The following is a 15,547-nucleotide window of genomic DNA, read 5'->3' as shown; positions in this document are numbered from 1 at the left end:
ATAAAAAATTTTATTTATTTATTATTTATTTCCCGTTCTAATATTTATTTCCTTCCCTCTGCAAACTATGAGCTTAGTTGTTTCTTTTCTAGCCCCTTGAGGTATAAAGTTGAGTTGTTTGTTTTCAGTCTGTCTTCTTTTGTAACATAAGCTTTTATCACAACACACTTTGCTTTTAGTATTACTTTTGCTACATCCTGTAAGTTTTGGTAGATTGTGTGCATTTTCATTGGTCTTGAAGTATTCTTTAATTTACGTTTTGCTTTCTTCTTTGACCCAATGGCTGTTGAAAGTGTGCTATTTAATTTCCACACATTTGTGAAACTTCCACCTTTCTTTCTATTGATTTCTAGTTTTACTCCATTGTGTTCAGAAAAGATACTTGGTATGATTTCAGTCTTCTTAAATTTGTGAAGAATTGTTTTGAGGCCTACCTTGTGATCTATCCTGGAGAAAGTTTTGTGTGTGAGCAAGAACAATATATATTCTGTTGCTATTAGGTAGAGTATCTGTATATGTCTGCTGGGTCCATTTCAATGTTCAAGTCCTGTGTTTTCTTTATTGATCTTCTGTCTGAATGTTGTATACGTTATTGCAAGTAGGATATTGAAGTCTCCTACTATTACTGTATCGCTGTGTATTTCTCCCTTCAGTTCTGTCAATATTTACTTTATGTACTTTGGTGCTCTGATGTTGGGTACATATATATTTATAATTCTTATGTTTTCTTGGTGAATTGACCTTTTTATAATTAATTATATGTATATATATAATTTTATAATTATCTTATGTTTGCTTGGTGAATTGACCTTTTAATCATGATATAATGGCCTTTGTCTCTTAAAACAGTTTTTTTACTTAGTCCATTTTGTCTGATGTAAGTACAGGCAGTTCTGCTCTTTTTGGTTACCGTTCACATGGAGTATCTCTTTCTCTTCCTTCTCTTTCAGCCTATGTATGTTTTTAAAGGTGAAGTGGGTCTCTTGTAGGCAGCATATAGTTGGATCTTACCTTTTTTAATCCATTAAACTACTCTGTCTTTTGATAATGTAATCCATTTACATTTGAGTTACTGATAAGGACTTACTACTGCTGTTTTGTTTTCTGTTAGTCTTTTCCTTTTTTCTGTCTTTTCCTCTGTTGTTATGTTTTGTTTGTATTAATATGGTTTGATTCCTTTCTCTTTTGTGCAGCCTCTATAGTGTGTGTGTATGTGTGTGTTTGTGGTTTCCCTGGGGTTTACATAAAATACCTGATAGTTATAACTATTTTAAATTCCAGTCTAAATATATATATGTATAAGTCTATTTTCTATATGTATACAGCCTATTTTAATATATAGTCTATGTTAAGCTGATAACAGGTTTAGTGCAACTGCATACAAAATTTCTACACTTTAATTCCTCTTTCTACACTTTGTTATAATTGTCACAATTTATATATATTATTATTGTGTATGTCTTCTCACTTTTTGTTATATTTTTAATACTTTTGGCCTTTAATGTTTATATAAGATTTGAAAGAGATTTACCCATTATTAGAGGAATATAGAATTCTCTATTTGTCTTTTTTTCTTCTTTTTTATTTTTTCTTTTTAAAAATCTTAATTCCAGTATAATTAGTATACAGTGTTATATTTCAGGTGTATGATATAGTGATAACAATTCCATATGTTACTCAGTGCTCATAATGATCAGTGTATTCTTAATCCCCTTTACCTATTTCCCCCTTTCCCCCACCTACCTCCCCTCTGGTAAACATCTGTTTGTTTTCTAGTGTTAAGAGTCTGTTTTTTGGTTTGTCTTTTTTCTTGTCATTTTTTTCATTTCTTTCTTAAATTCCACATATGAGTGAAATCATATGGTACTTGTTTTTCTCTGACTTATTTCACTAGCATTAGACTCTCTAGATCCATCCATGTTGTTGCAAGTGGCAAAATTCCATTCTTTTTTATGGCTGAGTAATATTCCATTATATATATATATGTGTGTGTGTATATACAGATATGTATATATATATGTGTATACACACACACACACATATATACACACGTATACACACACACACACACACACACACACACACACCCCATCTTCATTCATTTATCAGTGGACACTTGGGCTGCTTTTATAGTTTTGCTATTGTAAACAATGCTGCAACAAATATAGGGGTGCGTGTATCCCTTTGAATTCATGTTTTTGTGTTCTTGAGGTAAATACCAACCAGTGCAATTACTAGATTATAGCATAGTTCTATTTTTATTTTTTGAGGAAGCACCATACTGGTTTTCACTGTGGCTGCACCAGTTTGCGTCCCCACCAACAGTGCAAGAGAGTTCCTATTTCTCCACATCCTCACCAATGCCTGTTTCTTGTGTTTTGATATTAGCCATTCTGTGTTGCTATAAAGCAACCTTTCATTTCAACTGAGAGAATTGCTTTTAGCATTTTTATCAGGCAGGTCTTGTGGTGATGAACTCCCTTACTTTTTCTTTGGGAAAATATTTTTGAAGGAGAATTTTGACTAGTATAGCATTCCTGGGTGACGTTTTTTGTTTTTGTTTTTTTTCCTCCTCTTTCAGCACTTTGAAAATATCATCCTGCTCCCTTCTGAAAAATGCAAGGTTTCTGTTGAAAAATCTTACGAGAATTCCCTTGTATGTGATAGGTAAGTCCCTTTTGCTGCTTTCAAAAATCTCTTTGTCTGTAACTTTGACATTTGATTATAATATGGCTCAGTATGGAATTCTTTGTACTCTTTTTTCCCCCTTTGTCTTTTGGGATTCTTGAACCTTCATATCCATTTCTTTTGCCAGTTTGGGGAAGTTTTCAGCCATTAGTTCTTTGAATAAGCTTTCTGTTCCTTTTTCTCTCTTCTCTTTCTGAGCCTTTAATGTGTATATTGCTCTGCTTTGTAGTGTCCTATTAGTCTCTGAACGTTCTTCATTCCTTTTCATTCTTTTTTTTCTTTTTATTCTTCTGATAGAGTTATTTCAGTGGCCTGTCTTTGAGGTCACTTTTTTTTTTGTTCCGGTTGACCTAGTGTACTGTTGAATGCCTCTAGTGATTTTTTCTTAGTTCAATTATTATGTTCTTCAGCACTGTAATTTCTTTTTAATATTTTCTTTTTTTTTCAAATTCTTGTTTTGTGTGCACATTGCCCTCTCGCGCTCGATAAGCATCTTTATGACTGTCATTTCGAATTCTGTGTCAGGTAAGTTATGTAACTACATTTCGTTAGGTTCAGTTTCTAGAGATTTATCTTGTTCCTTTATTTGGAAAATCTTTGCCTGCTTTTTCATTTTCTTCAAATTTGTTCTGTGTTTTTCACATTAGATAAAGTGGCCAGCTCTCTTAGCCTTAACAGATTGGTCTCATACATTAGAAAGCCCCCACCAACTAGCCCAGCCAGATATTCTGGTGGGCCTCTCACATCTTTTGGTAGTCTAACTCACTTCCTTTTTTGTTTGTTTGTTTTGTTTTTTGTTTTTGCAATCCTTAGGCATCTAGTGCCCTGTCAATGCGCTGGGATAAGTGAAACTGCATGCCATTCCTTTGGCCACTCCTAGAATAGTTAGATCATTGGATACTGTGTTCAACTCCTTCTCTCTCCACGAAGAAGCTGTGAGCGAGGTTATTCACATTCTATGTCAGGTGAATTATGTAACTCCATTTTATTAGGTTCAGTTTCTAGAGATTTGTCTTGTTCCATTTTGATATAACAATGTAACATATTTTATTGATAGGGTATTAAATGTTAGATACCTCTACATTTTTGGAGGCAAACCCTATGTGGCTTATTCTTTTGATATATCAGTGGATTAGATGTCGTACTATTTTATTTAGGAATTTACATTAATATTCATGGTAGTAGAGGACAATTTTTGTATTATTTTTCTATTTGCTTTTGTTACTTATCCTGAATTGCAATAATGTAATACTTTAGTATTTAATGGAATCAAGGTATAAGATCCAACAGAATCCTATGACAGATAAGATAGTTCAGAAACAAATCCTCATATAAGAATTTTTATATGAAAAAAGTGCCACTGTCATATTTATAGTATCAATGGAGATAACCTTAATAAATGGTGCTCTATTAATAGTTAACTTAATAGATAATGGTGCTCTATTAATAGTTAACTTAATTAATAGTTAACTCCTAAAAAAATATTTGAATTAAAAATGATACCACAAAATGAGTAGAAAATACTAGATGAGTTTCTTATAGATCATAGCAAAGTTTACATAGTTTTATGTAGAAAACAATAAAGTAACCACAAAAAAGAAATTTAGACAATTTTTTTCATATCTTTGGGTATAAATTTATGTCAAAATGCATACACAGCCAATGAGGACATGAAAAAGTGTTTGGCATCACTAGTCACTTGGAAATGCAAATGAAAACCATGATGAGATATCTCTTCATACTCAATAAGATGGCTATTAATAAAAACAAAACCAGAAGTAATAATAAGTGTTGGTGATGGTATGGGGAAATTTGAACTCTTGTTAATTGAATGTAGGAATATACAAGGTGCTGCCACTGTGAAAAATACAATGGTGGATCCTTAAAACATAAAACATAGAATTACCATGTGATCCATCAATTCTGTTTCTGGGTACATACCCAACAGAATTGAAGAGAAGGATTGAAGTATTGAAAGAAGAGACTCGAACACGTATTAGTACATCAGTGTTCATAGCATCATTATTTACAATAGCCAAAATGTGGAAGCAGCTCTAGTGTCCATCAACAGATGTCATCAACAGATGAAGGGATAAGCAAAATGTGATACATACAATGGAATATTATTCAACCTTAAAAAGGAAGGGAATTCTGACCTATGCTACAACATCGATGGGCCTTGAGAACAGTATGCTAAGTGAAATAAACGAACACAAAGGACAAATATTGTATGAGTCTACTTATTTGAGGTAACTGGTGTAGCCAAATTCATAGAGACAGAGTGTTTACTTTTTAAGAAGTCCATTTGGAACTTCTGAGCCTGTTTCAAATTCTTTTTCTTTTATTTTCCCCCTCTGACTCTTTTAGGTTCTCTGCTTTCCACTATCTGACAGGCTTCCACACCTTTCTTTACCTTATGTTGTTGTTTTTAAGAGCTCTCAAAGCTATTGAGTCTTTCTACAGTTCTGGGTTTTATATGTCCCCTGAAATTAAAGCTGGAGCATAGAGCATGACTATCCAACGTATGGGTTGACACCTTAACTATGAACTGCATTCTAGATTTGGGTCATGTATTCACTCCTTCATTCATTCAACAAATCACTAATTACTAGCTGTGTGTTGGTAATCAGTTGGGCATGATGCAAACATGCACAGTGGCCCTCTCTCATAGAGTTGCTGAGGATATGGTTTGTCCCATGATCAATCTTCGAGTCATTCTTTCCTGTAGCCCACTTTCTCACATATTATAGTTCTCATTGGGACTTTGTCCATACTGCTTATTTCTTTTGAACTCGACTCTGCTTTAAATGAGTTATTTGCAGACTGTATTCTAATTCTATTTCAATTCTGGTGGTCAGTCTTTCAACTGCCTAAAAAAGAATTCCTTCTTTTGTGGTCTTAGTGTCTTGTTAGGTTACTCTTTATTGCATTCTCAATGCAAGCTGCAATTCAAATAGAGAGTATTTATCCAAGTAGAAAGAATTTTACAACCCCTATAGTGGTACTTTAGGTTAAAATTATAGTCGATTCATTTGCCCCTACATAAAGTGATTCCCTTATTGCCAATAACTTCAATCTTCTCAAGTACTCATTCAAAACTGTGCTTTTCTCCACATTTTTTCCATCTTCATGGCTTATTCTCAGTTAAACCTTCTGAATGTGCTCTATTAATGTTGTTTTAGAACAACAGAACTGGAGACATCTGAACACACTACAGCCAAAAGGAGATGTTTCTGTGGACCACAATTAAACTAAGGGTTTTCTATTCCCTCCTGAAATAATTTTTTTTTTCTTAAAGCAAAAGGCCAACCCTCAATTTCAAGACTTTTCTTCAGATTTGTATCCATTCATCAATTAGTGTACCCCTTTGCCTGATAGATTGTAGATGCTTATTGTCACCTAAATTAATTTAAGGGATATGTTTAGAATATAAGAAAATGTCTAATATTGGAATGTTCTCGGAGATTGCTGCTTTTAAGAACAACCTGGCATTGTGATAAAGATTTAGATGAAATTAGGTTTGAATCTTTTTTTCCCTCCTAAATATTAATTGTCAGAGTTTAATAAATTAATACTTAGGGCTCAACGTCCTGATATCTAAAATAGTGGCAGTGTTAACTATTACTTGAAGTTTTTATATAGGTTACATGAGATATTATTTCCTACATGGTGCCAGACACATACTGTGCACTCAGCATTCTTATTTGTATGGTTACTATTACCAAAAATTGCTCACATGCTCATGTTCCTTAATTCCTTTCTTCGTGCACATTTTGATTGTACATCATAATCAAATATGTTCACAGGTATGGAGTGAGGTAGAAATCCTGTTGGCTTGGTTATCAGGGGACCTGGGTTGGTTCAAATACAAAGAACAATTAGTGCCATCAGGACTGAGCATCATGTCACTTCTCTTTTATGCAACTTCTAAGTAAAACCTCTTATTTCTCCAACTCTGTTTTAGTTATACCAATAACGATAGTGTTCACATATGTTTTAGAAACTGTTCTGCAAATCTCTTTGGTTCCAGTTTTACTATCCTAATCATTTTTCTATTTCTTGCTCTTCTCTTCTTGAAGCCTTTGGATTCTGAACCTAAAAATCATAAGGGGCACCTGAGTGGCTCAGCCGGTTGAGCACCTGACTCAGGCTCAGGTCATGATCTCACAGTTTGTGGGTTTGGGTCCTGTGTTGGGCTCTGTGCTGACAGGTCAGAGCCCGGAGCCTGCTTCGGATTCTGTGTCTCCCTCTCTTTCTCTGCCCCTCTCCCACTCATGCTCTGTCTCTCTCTCTTTCTCTCTGTCTTGAAAATATATAAATGTTAAAAAAATTTTTTAAACAATCATATTAATAAGCCACATAAGTAAATTACAAAGGAGAGTTACAAAGACCCTTTAGAAGAGTTTACTGGTATGGCATATTCTGTATTTTATCCCCTCAATGAAAACAAATAAACAAACAAACAAAAAACCTCTCAAGCACCTAACGTTTATTTTTTCTCCTAAGTGATGCAATTTTTGTTCCCACCGTCACAATTTTTATGTCCTCTATTTCACTCTAAATGGAGCACACATTATTTTTCACTCACTTTGTTTTGGTTGTTATTCAATTGGACTGGGTTTCAGAGACCAAAAATCCCCCTCCCTGCTTAACTCCCTGTGCCCTGTGTTCTGCTCTGTCTTCATGTTTCTTCCCTTAAGATAATGGCACTTTCTCAAAAACCTTTTGAAACCACACCCCCATGGGTTTTAGGCAATCCAGAGCTTTCCCACTTTGTGAGAGGGGCGCCGTGTCATTGTGAGGGGCACAGCTCTTTGTAGACACTTGACCCTTAATCATTGCCGATCGTCTGTTTGGCTCGAGCTCAGCTCTGTGCTCTGCTTGCCTGCTGTCCTTCTCCACATTGTGTCATTTTCATTTTCAGACCCACACCCACCTATTTGTCCTGCTCGCCAGCCATTAACTTGCCTGCCGCGACCTGTCCCATACTGCTCCACAGCTGTTGCTTTGCTGCCAGGCGCAGAGCTGGAAAGCCACTCTTGAATTCACCTGCCAGCCTCAGTCTGGGCCCTTACCCAGGCTGAGAAGAAAGAATGGACAGGAATTAGATGGCCTGCCACATGTTATCAATGGTATCAAGTTCTCCTCCTATCCCAGTGTAACCTGAAATAGCGATGTGAAGCTTTTATGCCTCAAACAAATACGATTCTTGGATCATCAGAGAGTTTGCATAATTTAAGAAGTAGAAGAACATGTGTTCAACAGTTTTGATCAAGGCAATAAATAGCATGAGAACTGAGAGACCTAGATAGTGAATTAAAAAAACTGAGGTTCTTCAAAGTTCTAATACCTTTATTGATGCTTTGAAAATTTTCAGAAGAATCTGGAAATCTGATAAATTCTACATTACAAGGCGGAATTGGATTTCTCTCCATATTTCTATGGGAAAGAATGTGCCTCATAGATGTAGGGCAATATATATATATTTTTTAATGTTTGTTTTTGAGAGAGAGACAGAGTGTGAGAGAGGAGGAGGGGCAGAGAGAGAAGGAGTCACAGAATCCAAAGCAGGCTCCAGGCTCTGAGCTGTCAGCACAGAGCCCGACGCGGGGCTCGAACCCACGAAGCGTGAGATCATGACCTGAGCTGAAGTCGGACGCTTGACTGACTGAGCCACCCAGGCACCCTGGGCAATCTTTATTCCAAACTCAGTGTCTTTCCTTAGATTGTTTCTGTCAACCTAATGCTCATTGTTCGCTATCAAAACCCATCAACTTTCCAGGCACAATTCAACACACCACCATTTCCATGAAACCTGCTTAGCTCAGCTTTAGTATAAAATGACAAGTACTAGGCTCAATCCAGATACTCTGGGCTTTGTCCAGGCTTTGTCACTTGCCAGCCAAGTGACTTTGAGCAAGCCACTTGAGCACCAATTTTCCTTTTCTTCATGTATATTTTTGGAGTGATGTTGTCTCTGTCCAGTTTGTAGGGTTGTCATAAAGATCAAGTGAAATACTCTGTAGAAGTGTTTGGTAAACTCTACTGATAGATAAATGTTATGGTAGCATTTCCTCCAAATATACTCCCTCTACTTGCCTTTAGATGTACAATTACAGACTATCTCATTAGGTATAAGTAGGAAACAGATACAATGAGTGCTAACAGCGAAAACCCTGTTTTCATTGCTCTGTTCTCTACATTTAATCCCCCAACAACCCTAGGAGATGAGTCATATTTTCACTTTATAGATGAATAAGCTGAAGCAAAACAGAGGTTAAGTAACCTGCCAACAACACACAGGTGATGGTCAGTGGAGCCAGTCTTCTAACCCAGGCTGTCTCTGGAACTTGCCTTCTTAACCAGTGAGTGGTTAACCACCTATCATAATGATCCAGGTGTGATGGAGGGCATATGGTTCATTCATTTAACCTTTTATTATTTTGGGGGGAGAGGGAGGAGAAATTTCCTAGAACATAATACTTCCCTCACCAACTTCTCTACACCTTATGAAAGGTGGGGCTAAGCCACAACAGCAAGGCATGATACTTTGCTTGTCTTTTCAGTGACTGCCTCTTCAGATGGGGATATGTTCCTTTACTGTGGCCGACTGAGCCCAAGGGTCACTTCTGAGGGCATGTCTCTGGCTTTACTTCAGGGAGTGCTGACATGTGGCTTATCTCTTTCCGGCTTGTTTATCCTCGTCTGTAGGATTTTCTGAAGTTTTTGATATTCTCTAGGAGGCAAATGCTCTATTATCAAGGGTCTAGCCCTGGCTTTGGGGATCAAACAATGGCGAGAAGTCAACTTCCATATGCTTCTGGGCACGTCTCTAACCCATTCCAAGAAAGGAGGCTTCTGTTACATGGCAGAGTGGAGTTTTCCTAGAATGAAGGTATATCTCCTGCCAGACACTTTAAGGAACAAACATGGTATAAAGCTAGTTGCCCTGCTAGCTGTGGTGTGTGACTGGCACTGAGACTGTTTCCCACGTGATCCCCCGTCCACGTTTCTGGTTATATTCTCTGACTTGACTTGCTTCCACCTCACATACCTTCAAATTCTTCTGTTCCAGCCATACGTCTACCCGTCCTCCTCTTCCCACAGGCCCTTGTTTGGGAGTCTCCTTTCTGGGAGAATTTTTCTTGCCAGAATAAATTATCTCCTTTTCTAAGATCTGTCTGGGATGTTTGTGGCCAGTTCTCTCTTTGTTTTGATACTCATTCGCCAATCGACTGGATCCAGTGTCACTAATGGGGTACTAGCCCTCTATGGGCCAAATAGCTGTTGCTTCCTCAGATAGAACCGGAAAATGAAAGGTGCCATCATTCCCTTCTAGGCACCACAAGTAAATGCTTCCGCTCTGCAGGGTCAGCCCTGCCTGCTGACCAGAGGAGATGTGTTTCTACGAATGCAGGTTAGGTCTTGAGCTGTCCACATGGTGTACCAGCCTTGTTCTCAAGCACGTTTGAAAGGAATGTCGGGAATTTTCCCAGTATGTGTGCAGCTGTATAAGGAAATGCAGCAGGCCCCGTACACCACATGGGGGAGTCCCTATTGTCATAACAAATGATCCTAAAATCTCAAAGTCTTAAAATCACATGCGTTTCTTTCTTGTTCTTACTACACATCTTTCATGTTACCTGTACATTGCAGGTAATCTGGGTGTTGTAGGTATTTTCATTGGGAAACTTGGATGATGATAGATGTTCCATTTTGGTTCAGCTGATTAGTACATCAGGAGTGAGGGCCACTCCAGCACTGGCTCTTTAATTTTTTTAAATTATTTTTTAATGTTTATTATTAAACATTTTTGAGAGAGAGATCAGGACGGAGTGTGAGAGGGGGAGGGAGAGAGAGAGAGGGAGACACAGGATCCAAAGCAGGCTCCAGTCTCTGAACTGTCAGCACAGAGCCTGATGCGGAGCTTGAACCCATGAACTATGAGATCATGACTTGAGCCCAAGTTGGACATTCAACCGACTGAGCCACCCAGGTGTCCCCAGCACTGGCTCTTTAAACTTTGTCCTGCAAGTGACACATGTCACTTTCACTAGCATACTATTTCTTAGATTTATTCTCACGTACCTTGTATTAGCAGCCTTAGTAAGAATTCGGAAACCGAATAATAGATTATTGCTGTTCATCAAAAAAAAAAAAATTACTCTCTGAATTTTAAGCATTGCAGGGCAGTTATATCAGTGCAGAAAACTGCAAAAGAAAATGGAAGATAATTTTCAAGAAGAGGAAGCATTTTTCTAAACTTTTTCAGAGCGTTGACTGTCTTGTCTAGAAAAAACATACTTCAAGTTTGTAGAAAAAGGTAAAAATTCTGTCGGCAGAGGCATAATGAATACATGATGGTGGTGAGAGGCTGAAGTCTTCCTTTTCTGTCTCCCCACGTTGCTTTAAAAATCTTTTCTATAGTGCTCATAGAGTACTTACATAATTTTTATTTTTTTAGAGTTTTTATTTTGAGAGAACACACACATGGGTGCGGGGTAGGGGCAGAGAGAGAGGGGGAGAAAGAGAGAGGGAGAGAGAGAGAGAGGGGGAGAGAGACAATTCCCAGCAGGCTCCGCACTGTCCATTCAGAGCCCCATATGGGACTCGATCTTACCAACCCACGAGATCATGACTTGAACCAAAATCAAGCGCGGGTTCAACCAGCTGAGCCACCCAGGTTCCCCAATACTTAAGTAATTTTAAAAGAAAAATATACGGAGTAGAAGAGGGCAGAAGCTCAGGTTTTCCTCTTTTACTGTGCTTCAATTGTGCCTTCTCATTTTAACCCGTGGCAGAAGAGACGTGATGTCATTGGTTGAAGAACTGTTTCAACACCCAACTTGTATCGCAGGAAACCACAGGAGACAGGAGAAAAGTAAAATAAATAAGCAACAAACAAACAAACAAATAAATAAATAAAACAGGAAGAGACAGGCAGCAGAATTCATTGTAATAGGATAACAACTTGTTGGTATTTGTCATGGGCATTGAGTGGTTTCCAGCTTTCGGCGTTACCCAAAACAGCTGCTGTGAACGTGCCGAATGTACCTCCTGGTAGGGGTGCGAAGGTGTTCTAATAAATGTGCATCAAGTGGAAACTTGCTGTTTCTTAGGATCTATGCAGCTTCAACTTTTCTAAATATGCCAAATTATTCTCTGACGCATTTACATCAGTTTAGTCTTCCACCATAAATATTTACGGTTCCTGTTACTACCTACCTTCCATTACAATTGGAATTTTCCTGATTTAAAACTTGTGCTATCTTCATACCATATCATTGTGGTTTTAATTTGCCTTTCCCAGATTACTGATAAAGGTTGAACACTTCCTATAAGTTTATTGGACCCAGGTGTTTAATCTGTGAAATGCTTGTTCATTTCACATCTTTTAAAAAATTCTAATATTTACCTTTTGATTTGTAGGAATTGTGTCAGCACTCTGTATAGTAATCTCTTCTCTGTTATGTGTGACATGTCTCCTGCATGGCTTATGTTTCTACTTTATGAAGACATTTGGGCAGAAGTTCTTCATTTTAGTGTAACATTTATCTCTTATGTTTTATGCTTTTTGTACCCAATTTAAGAAATACGTCCCTATCTCAAGGTCACTAAAATGTCTCCTTTAATTTCCAAAGATTTTAAAGCTTTGCCTCTTACATTTAAGTCTCAGTCTATCTGTATATGATAATTTTTATACTTGGTGAGAGATTGGGATCTGATTTCATTTTGTTTTCCAATAAGGGTAATTAATTTTCCTTGCAACTCTCATTGACTACTTTCCTAATGATATGCAAGAAGAAATATAAGTCCCTACAGGTATGTGAGTCTTGTGGTTCTTTTTTTAAAAAAAAAATAAGTTTACTTATTTATTTTGAGAGAGAGAGAAAGAGTGCACACAAGGAGTAGAGACAGAGGGAGAGAGAGAGAATCCCAAGCAGGCTCATCATCGTCAGTGAGAAACCCGATGTGGGGCTCAAACTCATGAACCGTGAGATCACGGCCTGAGCCCAAATCAAGAGTCAGACGCTCAAATGACTGAGCCACCCATGCGTCCCTTCTTTATGTTTCTATTGGAATTTTCCCCCATCTCTGCATGAATGTTACACTCTCCTAATTTATATGGCTTTAATATATGTCTTGAAATCGACAAGGGCAATTTTCTCCCCCCTTGTTCTTTTACATTCTCTAGAGTATGTTTGTCAAGTGGCATAAATAACTGTTGTGATTTTTATAGGAATTGCATTGGATTAATAGATTACTATAAAAAAACTTAATCCTTATGATAGTCATTTAATCCAAGAACATAATTTATCTCTCCCTTTGCTTTAGTTCTCTTAAATGTTAATCAATAAAGCTTAAATGTTCTTTCCCCCCAGAGGAAGAAATAAAAAAAAAGTGCATTCCTACTGAGTACCTTATATCTAAAGAGCATCTTATGGTTTGTTATGTTTTCCAGTTTATTTCATTCTTTAACTGGAATAGAGAAGTGCAGTGGATTTTTTTTTAACCTATTGATCTTTATATCAGATGGGGCTAAATTATTCTGCAATAATAAGGAATACCAAAATTTCAAACAAGTTCTTTAAACAATAAAAGTTTGTTCCTCACACATGCTACATGTCCAACAGGGTCAGCAGGGGGGACTCTGATCAATGTCTTCCCAGCCAGGGAAAGAGGCCGACAGAGCAGCACCATCTGGACGCGGCAGAGTGAAAGAGCGAGTGAGTAAGCATAGTAAATTGCACACAGGTACTTGTAGCTTCACCCTGGTAATGGCACATGTCACTGCTCATATTTCATTAGCTAAAGCAAGTCACATGGCTACCTCTAACTTGACAAGGGGTGAAGTAGCATATGCCTAGAAAAAAAGAGAGCTCCCCAAACTGAGGAACAGCATTAATCTATATACATCTCTCCGGAACTTTGGTAAAATATTTGTCTCTAGATTGTACTACCTAGAGAGAGGTGATTTGATAATCATTTGATAATCATGTCAGTACTTACCTTGGTATTTATCTCCCTTATTTCAATGCACTGGCTAGTAAAATATTTAATAGAGGCAGTGATAGTGTGTATTCTTGTTCTACTCCTGATTTTACAGAAGTGCTAATTATCAGGAAGAAGAAGAAAAGGTGATGATGATGATGATGATTTATGATGGTGGTTTTTGCAAATATCCTGTGTCAAGTTATGTGTTTAATTTGTTAAGGGATTTGGTCCTAAATAAATAGTTTTTGGTTCTCAATTAATAATCCTTTTTTAAGGATTTTGGTCCCAAACAAATCACATGAATTTTTTTCTTTAATATATTTTTATGGTGAATTACATTAATATATTTTAAAATTTAAATAGATTTTGTAATTTTGGAATAAGCCCAACTTGATCAGGAGATTTAATCTCTTTATACATTTCTAGATTCAATTTGCTTATGTTTTATTCAGAATTTTTTTTGTTTTTAGTTTAAGTACCTTAGTGAGAAAGGCCTATAATTTTTCTTTTTTTCATATTTTCCTTTCTGTTTTTTTTTTCTTTAACATGTGTGTCAAAGTTATACTGGCCTCATAAAATAAAATGGGAAATACTCTTTTATTGTATTTGCAAGACTGTAAAAATCAGAATTAGTTTAATTAAAATTAATTTGGGTTGTTTCTCAAGTTATCTTAGGTTGGGATGTTTTTAGGAATTTGTCTAATTTGTCTAAGAATTAAAGTTCAATTCTTATAAAGTTGCCTACAATGTATTCTTATATTTGTAACCAGATTATATCTATAGTTTATGCCTGTATTATCATATCCAATATTATTATACATCTATTATGTTTTCTTGATCAGTTATGCCAGAAGTGAAACAATTTTAATAGTAAATCCATGGATGCTAAAAATCCAGGAATAAGGGATACTTCTTGATTTTGCCCATCAAAACTCACAGGTGTTTGAAAAACTTAGCTTATTATAGTAAGCTTTTCCAGAATAAGGAGTATGAACTTACTTAGAGTTGTCTAACCAAAACACTATTTTCTTGACTTTTTCAAAACAAGGAAATTCTGATTCAATGTGACATGATGTTTTCACAGCGAGAAAAAGAAATTGCTAGCACCTCTCTTTGGTAGATTGCAAAACGCTCACAAATTCTCTTCATTCTGTGTGCCTCCTTGCAGTGTGACTTTGCCATTCCTTCTTTGAAGAATAGGGTCTATTTTATAGCTATTGACTCTTGACCTCATCATGTGACTGCTCTGGTCACTGGGACATTAGCAAATGTGATGCGAGCAGAGGCATGACAAGTACTTGCACATGGGAACCTCCCATCTTATGTTGCTAAGAATCTTTCTGCTCCTATCAGAATGAGCCTGGGGTATGCTCCCATGACTGTCAAGGCAACCACTAGATGAGAGAGTGAGGCCAAACCAGACCATCCAAACTCAGCCACGCTGATCCAAACCAGAATTACTCAGTGAATCCACAGAAATATATGGGGGTGAGGGGTGGGGGGAGAAAGTGTATGTAGTTAGCTAAATTTTCCTCCTGTACATGTTCATTTTTTCCTAAACTTCTTACTCAGGCACTTCTAGGGGTGGTGGAACTGTTGGTGCCCAATTCATTTACTGGATGTGTCCTCAAGATTGATAGTACCCAAAAGCAAAAGTTGAGGGATGTGTCAATCCATTGTCTGCCTTTGCAAATTACAGGCAGAGTTTCTGAATATGGAGCAGAGTCGCTAATCTTAGATTGTCTATTTTGAGTCATGACTTCTTACTACAAAGCAGCAGTTATATGGTAGAAGGATTCTCATCCCCTGAATGGTGACCCAAAAGATACACTGAAGATACACAATTTAAAAAGTTAGGCCTTAG

The 15,547-nt window shown here is 36.9% G+C and overlaps 1 protein-coding gene across 1 annotated transcript in view; it reads left to right on the top strand.

The window, feature by feature from the left end:
- USH2A (usherin) overlaps nucleotides 1–15,547 on the top strand; it is a 773,795-nt gene that overhangs the window by 18,610 nt on the left and 739,638 nt on the right. The window contains exons 2-3 of the mRNA XM_045048458.1: nucleotides 2,582–2,667; nucleotides 13,323–13,415. The gene's annotated coding sequence lies outside the window, so the exon portion shown is untranslated. The remainder of the gene's footprint in view (nucleotides 1–2,581; nucleotides 2,668–13,322; nucleotides 13,416–15,547) is intronic.

This window comes from Felis catus, chromosome F1, assembly GCF_018350175.1.
Source record: "Felis catus isolate Fca126 chromosome F1, F.catus_Fca126_mat1.0, whole genome shotgun sequence".
NCBI lineage: Eukaryota > Metazoa > Chordata > Mammalia > Carnivora > Felidae > Felis > Felis catus.
Note: the sequence above shows the minus strand (reverse complement) of the source record. Positions and strands in the feature narration are given on the sequence as shown.